The sequence below is a fragment of the Hyaena hyaena genome, unplaced genomic scaffold, assembly GCF_003009895.1.
Source record: "Hyaena hyaena isolate Hyena2069 unplaced genomic scaffold, ASM300989v1 scaffold_135, whole genome shotgun sequence".
Lineage (NCBI taxonomy): Eukaryota > Metazoa > Chordata > Mammalia > Carnivora > Hyaenidae > Hyaena > Hyaena hyaena.
Window position 1 is genome coordinate 352,961 of NW_024080767.1, and position 12,919 is coordinate 365,879.

The 12,919-nt window shown below is 40.3% G+C and overlaps 1 protein-coding gene across 1 annotated transcript in view; it reads left to right on the forward strand.

The window, feature by feature from the left end:
* Nucleotides 1–12,919, forward strand: part of NIPSNAP2 (nipsnap homolog 2) — a 33,560-nt gene that overhangs the window by 626 nt on the left and 20,015 nt on the right. The gene's annotated exons all lie outside the window — the stretch shown is intronic.

Sequence of the window (12,919 nt, forward strand, 5' to 3'; positions counted from 1 at the left end):
ATAACGTGTCGTCCCGTCCGAACCCTCAGTGAAGCACAAGGGTAGTGGTGGGGAGGCCTCAGCGCTACGAACAGTGTTTGACTTGCATTGAAAAGTACGTAACGGATCAAAAAGTATGTACAGTTATCAGCGCTCAGTAGGCGTTGGGTTCAAGTTTAAACGTTTCTAATCTCATTGCATTAAATATTTGGTTTTCTGAATTCATCCCTTTGACATATCCATGTCCCATATTCTATGTTCAGAAGCCAAGTTCATACCAACGTACACGTAGATTTGCTTTATTGTTTTCTTTAAGTTGGATAATTTAAACGTTATCAGTTTTGTTAAATAATGAGCCTCTAGAGAGTTCAGTTGTCACTTAACAAAAGAGTAAAGGAACTGCCTGTTTGTTAAACTCTTACTGTAGGCCAGAGAGCTTATTTAATTTAATCCTAGTAGCAATTTTAAGCAGTAAGTAACAGGATCTCCATTTTACAGATGGGATGGAACCTCAAAGCAGGTGAGACACCTAGCTAGAAAAGGCATTTGACTTCAGGTTTGTCAGGCTTCAGGCCGAGCACCCTTCTTAGGACTGATGGCCAACTTGTATTTCCTAATCTGATGTTTATGTTTCCAAGTTGATTAACGAATCAACCTCCTTTTATTTTTATTCTGTTGCTGACCATCTACTGTGTGTCTTATTTTTTTTCACACAGGTTATATGAGCCTGTGAAATTCATATTTCTTTCCAAAAAAGACCTCTGAGGCTGAAGGTGTTCACCCAAAATACTCACCTAAAGTGCCCAAGGTCATAAAGCTAGTAAACTGGAGATTTGGACTTGGGTCTGCCCAGTACCCCCACTTCCTCCTGGGGCCGAGTGCTTTTGAATCTGAAGTCCTTATCTCTATCTCTGTCCAACCTGTTGACTCTTGGATTACTCTCTCAAGCCCCCCGTACCGTTTGACCACTCTCCCTTCCTGAGCACTAGTCTGCTTCAACTCTAGGTGTTCTTTAGGACTCAGTTTAGACCCAGTTGATTCACTAATTGTACAAATACTGAATATAGTTGATGTCTTTGAAGTCTTGTGGAACTCAGCATTAATAATAGCCATGGTCACTGTCCCCAGGAAGCCGTGGCAGAGGTAAAAACTCGTAGAGACTTACATTTTGAGGTGGGTGGTTCGAGAGAAGATCAGGGAACGTACCACATGAGATCATGGAAGGCCTCTCCAAGAAGGTGGCATTAAGCTGAAATTTGAAGGGTCAGTGTGCAGCAAAGCCCTGCCTGCAAAGGATGAAAGCATCCTGGGAAAATCCAGAAAAGTCAAGGAAGGGCAGAGCTCATGAGTGAAGGGAAGACTGGCTAGAGGACAGGTGGCAAGGAGCAGGAGCCAGGTAATTCCAGGTCTCACAAGCCAATTTAGAGAAGTTGGATTTTATTTTGAGCGTCATGGAAGACATTTAAAGATCTAAATTCTAGTATGACATGATCTGCTCTGTTTTTAAAGTATTAGTCTGGGGGCGCCTGAGTGGCTCAGTCGGTTAAGTGTCCGACTTCAGCTCAGGTCATGATCTGGTTCTTGAGTTCAAGCCCTGTGTTGGGTTCTATGCTAACAGCCTGGAGCCTGGAGCCTGCTACGGATTCTGTGTCTCCCTCTCTGTCTCACCCCTCCCTGCTCACGCTCTCTTTCTCAAAAATAAATAAACATTAAGAATTTTTAAATAAATAAAATATCAATCTGATTTTGGAAAGGAGACAGAATCATGGGTAATGGCCAACTGGTCAGATGCTGGTGCCATATACGGAAAGTCACGTGTTCCATAATCATATAATGCCCCCCATATGCTGGGTGCTGTTGGGAAATATCAGTGAATAAGGTCCTTGTCATCTGGGACCTTGCTTCTAATTCAGAGAAGGAAGAACAGATGTAGGGTGGTGAGGAGACAATCCAGAGCACTTTCGAACCTGGTAAAGTTGGAGATGGCTGTGGGCTATTCAAACAGAAAGGTGGTTGGCCTGTTTGATGTATGTGACTCCTCAAAGGAGATGTCTGCACAACAGGTGACATTTGGGAGCCTGACGTATAGGAATGCTAAATGTTGATAGATCCATGGGTTTCATTATACTGCTTTGCATTGAATTGAAATTTTTCATATAAAACATTTTTTAAAGCCATAGGAATGGATGAGATTGCTTGAAGAGAGAGTGTGGATAGAGAGGGGGCTGAGAAGCAGGCCCTGAGATGTGTCAACATTCACAGGCTAGATGAAGGAAGGAGAGGCCGCAAGGGAGACTGGGAAAGAGCAGCCGGTGAGGTCACTGTTTGTGGCAGTGCCCAGAGGGAGGTATTTCAAGGAGGGAGCTGGCAAAATGTGCCAGATGCTGCTAAAAAGTTAAGATGACAGAAAACTGGATTTGTCAACAGGGATCTGTGGGTGACGTTACATGAGGGGTTTCAGAGGGGAAGGAGGAAGTCTTCCCAGGAGACTGACCTCTTCACTGCCCAGTGCCAGGCCTGGAGTCCCAGTTGCTTAGTGGACATGGCACTAGTGTCCTACCGGTGCTTGAGTTGCTTATGTCCCCAGAATTGAACTCCTCTTCCTCCTGTAGAGCTTGCTCCTTCCTCCCAGAGTCTCTCTCCATTAGTGGCACATCTTCTGTGTAGTGGTCCCAAGCGCACCCCTCCTGCCCTCTCCCGTCCAGCCGGCCGCCAGATCTGTCAGTTCTCCCTGCAGTGTGTCTTGACTCTATCTTCTTTCCCACCACTCCCCTCGCTTAACTCTTGGCGACACTTGTCTGGAGTCCCGTGAAGGAAGAGTAAGGGCTTGAACCTGTCGGTGAAGCAGATAATTGAAGAATTCTGAGCAGAACGTTTTCCTGTTAGAAAGTTCTCTCCGACTTGAACCTTGACTGGATCCTAATCCCTCTTCTTTCCCATCCCACCCCACACCATCCCTGCCAAGAAAAACTATAAAAGACATTTTGGGAACAGTTGGGGACAGTTAAATATAGAGTGGATATTAGAATTATTCTTCTCCTCAGATATGAAAATCGTATCTTGGTTTTATCTTTTGTTCTTAGGAGGTGCGTGCTGAAGTTTTAGAGATGGAGGGTCATAATGTCTGTACTCTACTTTCAAATGGTTTGGCAGAAATAGAAAAGCAAATATATAGAGAGAGACAGACTTAAAATGATACGATATTTATCATTCTTTCATCTAAATGCAGGGATAGAAGTCCTCATACTGTTCCTTTGTCTCTGCATTTAAAGTTTTTAAAATTAAAAGAGAATAGCTCTGTGGCAGCAGTGTGGACGACAGGTTTGTTGGGGTGGCAGGAGGGTTGGTGGTGAGTAGAGGAGTGACATCATTACTACTTTAATGTGTGACTCTTTGGATAAGGCCCTTCAGCTTCCTCTTTCCTCTTCGTCTCTGGCTGTATTCACATACTCTTGGGTTTGGCAGGTATACTTCTACTTCCTCTCATGGGCATCTGTCTACCCGACACGTGTTCCTCATCTTTCAGGGCTTCGGTTCAACAAGTCCTCCTTCAGAGAATTGGTTCATCTCTTCCCCCAGGCCAACTTAGGCTCCATTTCCTCTGCCCCCACCCATGTCACAGCCACCACCTTATGTGGCCGTCAAAGAGTTTATGTCATGTTGGGCTGTGGTCATGGTTGTCTGTCTGCTCCCACATACAGACCGAGCTCTGTGAAGTCAGGGCCAGGTTTATTCATCTTTATATCCTCAGCCTGTCTTGGCACATGTAGTGTACAGTCAATAGTTATTTGGTGTTCAGATGAATGAAGTCCATTTCACCACTGCTGCCTCATCCTGTGGTCTCGGCGTTAAATGCATTTCCCATCTGTGGTTTGCTCCAGCTAAACCACAACACTGTCTGTTTAGACACCTGGTCAGGACCTGTGCCTTCTCCTTTTCACCTCGGGAATATCTTCTGAGGATATTCCTTCCCCTTCATCCCCACTGCCTTTATCATAACCTAGGACCATCCTTTAGTCTCTCTGGTGAGTATTGAATGCTTCCTGTGTGCCCGGCACTCCTGGCCTTGACAGCCATCAGGAAGCCCAGGAGCCACACTCCCTGCCTTTATTGCTGCAGTCCACCTGCCACACCACTGCCAGGCTGCTTTATACACCTAGATCTTTTTTTGAAAACTTGCTAGCATCTTACCATGTACCACGTAGAATCCGGCTAATGGGCTTGGTGCACAAGAGCCTAACCATGCTGCCCCGCCCTTGCCTTCCCTTTCTGTCTCTCACTGTCCTCCACACCCTGTTCTCTTGCCTTCCCGAACTCTGCTGCTCCAGAAATGCCATCCAGTTTCATGACTCCGTGCCCCTGGACATGTTGTCCCTTGTGACTGGAATTATCGCCTGCCTTGTCCACCTGTCTCTGTTGTCTTCCAGGACAGAGCCAGAATGTCTCTGCTGGAATTCCTCCACTGCTCACAGGCCAAGCCAGTAGTTCATTCCCTTGAGCTCCCCCAGTGGGTGTGTGTGTTTGTGTGTTTGTGTGTGTGTGTGTGTGTGTGTGTGTGTGTGTGTGTAAGTAAATCTGTAGTATCTGAGACCACTCTGGGTGTTTACTGTGTTTTTCCTATGAGACTAAATAGGCGAGGCATCTGGTTCATCTTTATATCCACAGAGTCTGGGAAATAATGTTAATTCTATTTAAAGTCTGATGTTTTCGGAGGTGCCTAGCTGACTCAGTCAGTAAAGCTTGCAACTCTTGATCTCAAGGTTGTAAGTTCCAGCCCCATGTTGGGTGTAGAGATGACTTAAAAATAAAGTCTTTGGGGCGCCTGGGTGGCTCAGTCGGTTAAGCGTCAGGCTTCGGCTCAGGTCATGATCTCACGGTTCATGGGTTCGAGCCCCGCGTCGGGCTCTGTGCTGACAGCTCAGAGATGGGAGCCTGCTTCACATTCTGTGTCTCCCTCTCTCTCTCTGACCCTGCCCTGCTCACGCTGTCTCTCTCTCTCAGAAATAAATAAAACATTAAAAAAAAAAAAGTGTAATGTTTTGTAAAATGTGCTGCCCCCATCCCACCCTGTGTTAAGTGACATACAACAGATGTATGATGTTATAAAGACTATTGATCATGCAGTTTTTCATTCTCAGTAAAGAACCCCAGCCCAGATCCCATCACCCTGATAGCTGTTGGCATAGCTGCTTCTACTCTCTTCCGTCATTCAGCTTGGACAGCCAGATGGACTAGGCACACTGGGCAGCTTTTGTTGCCTGACACTGAAAAGATTCCAGAGTTTGACAATCAACTGGGGGTAATGATGGACTGGACTGGACTGGGCTGTTTTTCATTTGCCAAGACAGTTGACAAGCAGACACTCTGAGGTTCTTGTGTGTGTCCCATGATGCTATTTCTTAGGCTCATCTTTAAAGAGTGTTTTCATATCCCTTACCTCATTTTACCCACCTTAAAGTAAAGCCCTTTGGTGATATTAAAACCTGGGAGAATGTTCAACTCGGGAGATTTATGTTTGAGAAACATCCCTTATTAGTGAGAATATTTTGAACTTTATAGTTAGATCATATTTTCATTGGTCCATATTTTCATTTTGCCAATTCTTAGTTCATGTCATTTAACCTGTCTGAGCCAAGCTTTAAAATGGGATAATATTGGGGTGCTTGGGTGGCTCAGTAGGTTAAGCCTCCGGCTTCAGCTCAGGTCAGGATCTCATTGTTTGTGGGTTCGAGCCCCGCATCAGCTTTTGTGCTGGCAGCTCAGAGCCTGGAGCCTGTTTCAGATTCTGTGTCTCCCTTTCTCTCTGCCCCTCCCCCACTCGTGCTCTGTATTTCTCTGTCTCAAAAATAAATAAACTATATATAAAAAAACAAAAACAAAAACGGGGCGCCTGGGTGGCTTAGTCGGTTAAGCGTCCAACTTTCGCTTGGGTCATGATCTCACGGTTCGTGGGTTCGAGCCCCGCGTCGGGCTCTGTGCTGACTGCCGGCTCAGAGCCTGGAGCCTGTTTCAGTCNTGTGCTGACTGCCGGCTCAGAGCCTGGAGCCTGTTTCAGTCTGTGACTCCCTCTCTCTCTGACCCTCCCCTGCTCACGCTGTCTCTCTCTCTCCTAAAAATAAATAAAACATTTAAAAAAAACCTTTAAAAAAAAGTAAAATGGGATAATATTTACGTTGAATATTATATATATACTATATAATATATATTATATACTGAATATAATATTCAGTATAGTTGCTAGACTATACTGAAGATTGAATGAGATGACAGACAAGCTGCCTAATTCAGTGCCTAATAGGAAGGAAGTATGTACATATTAATTTGTAATCCCCTTTAATTCTAAAGAGGAGGAACAAAATACTTTGGGATTTTCCCCCTTCAGATTTAATTTGCTAATAATTCTGTATTATGCTTTCTTATTTTATAAAATATTAGATGACATAGAAATTAAATATCTGTATGTACACATGATAATGCATGTCTATGCATTTCTGGAAGGATCCATTAAAAACTATTAGTAATGGTTGCTTTGGTGAATATTTGTTACTTTAATTTTTTTATGCTTATTTATTTTTGAGAGAGAGAGAGATACAGAGTGTAACGGAAAAGGGCAGAGAGAGAGAGGGAGACACAGAATCCAAAGCAGGCTCCAAGCTCTGAGCAGTTGGCACAGAGCGCAATGCGGGGCTCGAACCCACAAACCGCGAGATCATGACCTGAGCTGAAGTGGAACGCTCAACCAACTGAGCCACCCAGGTGTCCCTTAAGTGAAATTCCCAAGTGCTGATATTTTTAGAAACTTTCATTGTACCCCTTTCTTAATTATTCATAATAAATATTCCTAAGCTCTTAACATTTAACACCCCCAAAACTTTTTAAACCCCATTTCTATCTAGTGAACTTAAAAGCTAAAATAAGGAAAAAAAACAGGAATTATATAGTCTCATTAACAAATCTTAAAACTTTCTATGTCGTGTATCACTAATTTTAATGCTAGCCATTGTGCTTCATGATATTATTTAGGAAATATCCCAAAATGTGATATGTTTGAAATACTTTTATTTATTTATTTATTTATTAATGTTTTATTTATTTCTGAGAGACAGAGACAGCATGATCAGGGGAGGGTCAGAGAGAGGGAGACACAGAATGTGGAGCAGGCTCCAGGCTCTGAGCTAGCTGTCAGCACAGAGCCCGACGCAGGGCTTGAACCCACGAGCTGTGAGATCATGACCTGAGCCAAAGTAGGATGCCCAATCTACTGAGCTACCCAGGCGCCCCTGTTTGAAACACTTTAAACAAATTGACAAATGTTTTTATTTTTATTGACATAAGTTTTACCATGACTGTTTGGAGAATTGCCTTCTTCAGAAATTATTTATATAATCAGGGTGAATTGAAAACCAAACAAAAAAAACACCATATGGTTTTGGGTTTTGCTAAAAAGCTAATTGATTTATGTATAATTTATTGCTTTTAATTTAGGTTTGTTTTTATTGAAAAAGTAGTTTTAAAAACTTAATTTTTTAACCTTTCACCATATCTATCAGGTGCCCACCTAAGTGCTTTAAGCAGTTTTGTACTTAAAAATTGATATGTACTTAAAAATATACAAAAGTAAGGGGTGCCTGGGTGGCACATTGAGATTAAGCCTCCAGCTTTTTGATTTCCACTCAGGTCATGATCTCACAGATGATGGGTTCAAGCCCCATTTTGGGCTCTGTGCTGACGGTGCAGAGCCTGCTTGGGTTTCTCTCTTTCCCTCTTGCTGCCTCTCCCCCACTGTCTTGCATGAGTCTTCTCTTTCTCCCCCCCCCCCAAAATAAATGTTAAGAAAATATATATAAAAACTGAAAGCATAGCATAAGGAATAAAGTCAATGATACTGTAATTGCAATGTAACAGGACAGATGGCAGCTACACTTGGTGAAAATAGCATAATAGTGAATTGTCAAATCACTAAGTTGTATAGCTGAAACTAGTGTAACATTGTGTGTCAACTGTACTTAAATAATAATTTTAAAATACACACACACAAGTAAAACACAGTACAAGTATTATATGGGTAAAGCTGTGTCTCTTCTACCTTAACTCTATCCCACCCTGAGGGGTACCACCATTAGCACTTTCTTAATTCTAGAATATTTTTACATACAGTAAAAGCAATGTGGAAGCATTTCCAACTTGTTTTTACAGATGCCATTTAGAACTATATATTTTTGTCCTGTGCACTTACAAGAAAAATTACATGTACAGTACTAGTATTAACTTGTTATTTTACCTGTTTAATATGAGTTTGCTGCTTTTTAATCTTTGAAGGATTGAAAAAGTACTTTTATATTTCTTGATCATTATAGAAAGCATATTGTTAATATTATAGTTGTGTATTTTATGTTTGCATGTTTGTAAGCTTACATCATTCAGAAGTCTTTCTATTTGGCTTTTAGCTATTTGTTTTTACCTGGTATTTAGCTAATATCCAGTGTTTTTAAATTAAAAGAACATTTTATGGGAAGAAAATTGTCCTGTAATGGTTGTTGATTTTTTTAAGCCAAAAAAGAAAAAGGTAACTAATAAACATTTGAGATTTAGGGTAGTAGTATTTCTAAAGCACCATAGTTGAATAAGAATAGGAATTTAAAGGCACCTGGCTGGCTCAGTAGAAACCATAGGACTCTTGATCTCAGGGTTGTGAGTTCAAGCCCCACACTGGGTATAGAGATTACTTAAAAATAAAATCTTAAAGAAAATATGAATTTGTATTATTGTAATATAGAATAAACAAATTCATCTCATGAAGCAGTGGGGAATTTTCATCTCCTGAGAGTTTTACTTACCTTTTCTTTAAATTCCAGGTCCTCTTCCTTAATACCTGAGGTCACTCTCTTTTCCTTTTACATTTGCTTTGTGGTGTCTTTGTCCTTAAGCAGTCCTGATAAGCAAATTGGAAATAGTTTGTAGAAAATCATGTAGTGTTTCCATAGAAATCTCCCAGAAAAATCTTACACCAGCCTGTCAACATCCTGACCTTGCTTTGAAGCATTAGATAAGAGCCTAAGCATTTATAGCAGCCATTTGGAATCCCAGTATATTACTGCTCCTAGCATGATCTAGCAAAGGCAGAAAAGGTCGTTTATGTGTAGATCAGTTAAAGATCAGAATTATAAGGAGTATGTTGTAATAACCCTGGCCAGAGATGATGGTCATCAGTTGTAAAAGGGAGTGTGCAAAAAAGAATGGGCATGGACTCAAAAGGCTACATTCTTTACCATTCCATAAATAAGACATTCTGGAAAAGACCAAACTACAGGGACATAGAACAGAGGAGTGGTTGTTAGCAGATGAAATCGGGGAGAAGAGTTGATTAGAAAATGAGTGGGAGATAGAGGCTTCCAGTTATGGAATGAATAAGCCACTGATATAAGGTACTGCATAGGGAATATAGTTAATGGTATTATAATAGCCTTGTATGGTGACTGATGGTGGCTACACTTGTGAGCATAGAGTGACATATACACTTTGTTGAATCACCATGTTGGACACCTGAAACTAGTGTAACAATGTGTATCAGCTATACGTAAGTTTAAAAAAAAGAGGAATTTTTTTTTTAAATTGTTAAGACTGATATCCTAGAGTTTACTGCTTATGTTTTCCTTTAGGAGTTTTATGGTTTCAGATCGTACATTTAAGTCTTTAATTCATTTTGAGCCTATTCTTGTATATGGTGTATGAAAGTGGTCCAGTGTCATTCTTTTGCTGTAGCTGTCCAGTTTCCCCAAGACCATTTGTTGAAGAGACTATCCTTTCCCCATTGCTTAGTTTTGTCTCCTTTGTTATAGATTCATTGTTCATATAAGCATGGGTTTATCTCTGGCCTCTCTATTCTATTCCCTTGACCTATGTGCTTTTATGCCAGTAGTGTACTCTTTTGTTTACAATAGCTTTGTAGTACAGTTTGAAAACCAGGAGCTTGATACCTACAGCTTTGTTCTTCTTTCTCAAGATAGCTTTGGCTATTCATGGTCCTTTTGGTTCTGTACAAATTTGGGGATTATTTGTTCTGGTTCTGTGAAAAATGCCATTGGTATTTTGATAGGGATTACACTGAATCTGTAGGTTGCTTTGGGTAGTATGGACGTTTTAATAATATTGATTCTTCCAGTCCATGAGCATGGACTATCTTTCCATTTATTTGTGTTATATGCAGTTTGTTTCATCAATGTCTTCTAGTTTTAAAGTGCAGGTCTTTCAAATCCTTAAATTTATTCTTAGGTATTTTATTCAACCAGGCTTTAATTTTTTAAATCGTGTTTTCAGGTTATATATACCTATATACTTTTACTATAAAAGACTTTCTAAACATGTACTTTTAGGTATTTTTAAGTATAAAAATAATTTATATGTATACAAAAAATTCTCAAATAGTCCAGAAGGTTATACGATGAAATGGAAAATTCTACTCCCACCCCATGCCCAGTCACATTCCCCAGATGTCACCATTATTAACAGTTCATTTTTTGTATGTATTTATGGTACTGCTCTCTACCTGCTTTTTCTGCATTATTTATTCCAGAAATACCAATATGTCAGTGCATGTAGATCTATGGCATTCTTCTTAATGATTGCATTCTATTCTGATACTGGATAGTCCAAATTTATCTGACCAGTCCCTGTTAATGGATATCTAAATTGCGTATGCCAGGAAAAAACTAGAAACAAGGCACTAATAAATATTCTTGTGCATTCACCTTTGTGCAGTTGTCTAAATATAGCTGCCTGAAGGACATAGTAACTAGTACAATTATTAATTTTGATACAGCTAATGATGCTACACTGCCCTCTAGGGAGATTTGTAATCCCACTGGCAAACATTTGGGAGCTAAATATGCACTTAAAAGTTCATGGTTAAAGTATAGTTTGTGACTTCAGTCAAATTTATCCTTTCTGACACCATGTTTAGTAGAAATTCAGTTATAAGATAAAAAATAGCAAATTACATGTCAATGAAATTTGTATTCTTAGGTTTTTGTGAGTTAAACTTGATTCTAAGGTTAATCTAGGCTTAAAATAATTTTTTAAAGAGAGAATGTATTTCATTTTCCCTGTATGTTTTCCTGCTTATTTATTGTGATAAAGTACATATAATATAAAACTTGCCATTTTAATCATATGGAAGTGTACAGTTCAGTAGTAGCATTAAGTAAATTCACACTGTTGTGCAGCCATAACCACCATCCATCTCCAGAACTTTTTCATCTTCCCAAACCCTGTGCCCGTTCAACAATAACTCCCCATCCTCCTCTCACCTCAGCCCCTAGCAACCACTGTACTACTTTCTTTCTCTGTGAACTTGACTACTCTAGTTTACCATGTATATTTTTTCTGTGTCAGAAATTGCTTTGGAGGAGGGCAAAACACATAGCAGAAATAACAAAGATAAACCTATGAACCCTCTGTGAAAAGATGCTCAGCATCACTAATCATTAGGGAAATGCAAATCAAAACCATAATAAGATATCACCTCACACCTGGCAGAAGGGTTAGTATCAAAAAGATAAGAAATGACAAGTGTTGGCGAGGATGTGGAGAAAAGGGAACCCTCATGTGCATTAGTGGAATGCAAATTGGTGCAGTCATTGTGGAAAATAGTATGGAGGTTCCTCAAAAAAATTAAAAATAGAAATGCCAAGGGAAATAGGAGGTATAAGGTTACCAGTTATGGACTTACTCAAGTCACAACGATGAAAGGTACAGCATAAAGAATATGGGAAAAAAGAAAAGAAATAGCATATGACCCGGTAATTCCACTACTGGCTGTTTACTCCCCAAAAATAAAACACTAATTTAAAAGGATATATGCATCGGTATGTTTATTGCAGCATTAGTTACCATAACCAAGGTATTGAAGCAACCCAAACGTTTATCAAAAGATGAACGGAGGGGCGCCTGGGTGGCTCAGTCGTTTGGGCGTCCGACTTCGGCTTAGGTCATGATGTCACAGTTCGTGGGTTCGAGCTCTGCATCGGGCTATGTGCTGACAGCTAGCTCAGAGCCTGGAGCCTGTTTCAGATGCTATGTCTCCCTCTCTATCTGACCCTCCCCTGCTTACACTGTCTCTCTCTCTCAGAAATAAGTAAAACACTAAAAAAATAAATAAAATTTTAAAAAAGATGAATGGAAAGGCACACACACACATATGCATATACATATACATGTGCATATACATATACATATATATATATAATGGAAAATTACTCAGCCATAAAAAAAGAATGAGATCATGGTCCTTGGGTGGCTCAGTGGGTTAAGCATCTGAGGTCAGGTCATGATCTCACAGTTCGTGGGTTCGAGCCTCACATCAGGCTCTGCACTGACAGCTCAGAGCCTGCTTTGAATTCTCTGTCTCCCTCTCTGCCACTCCCCTGCTTGTTTTCTCTCTCTCTCAAAAATAAATAAACATTAGAAAAAAAAAAATAAATGAGATCTTGCCATTTGCGACAACATGGTTGGACCTGGAGAGTTGTGCTAAGTGAGATAAGTCAGAGAAAGACAAATACCATACAATTTCACTTATATGTGGAATCTGAAAAAAAAAAAAATGATTGAAGAAACAAACTTTTTTTTTTTTTTTTTTTTAGTTTCACTGATTTAAATTATCTCTACACTCAACACGGGGCTTGAACTCACAACCCCAAGGTCAGGAGTCGCACACTCCTCCGACCAAGCCACCCAGGCTCCCCAAACTAACTCTTAAATACAGAGGACAAACTGATGGTTGCCAGCAGGGAGGTGGGGGGGGGGAGGATTAAGAGGTACAAACTTCCAGTTATAAAGTAAAAAAATCATAGAGATGAAAAGTACCGCATAGGAAATATAATCAATAATATTGTCATAACATTGTATGGTGACAGATGGTAACTATATTTAACATGGTGAGCAC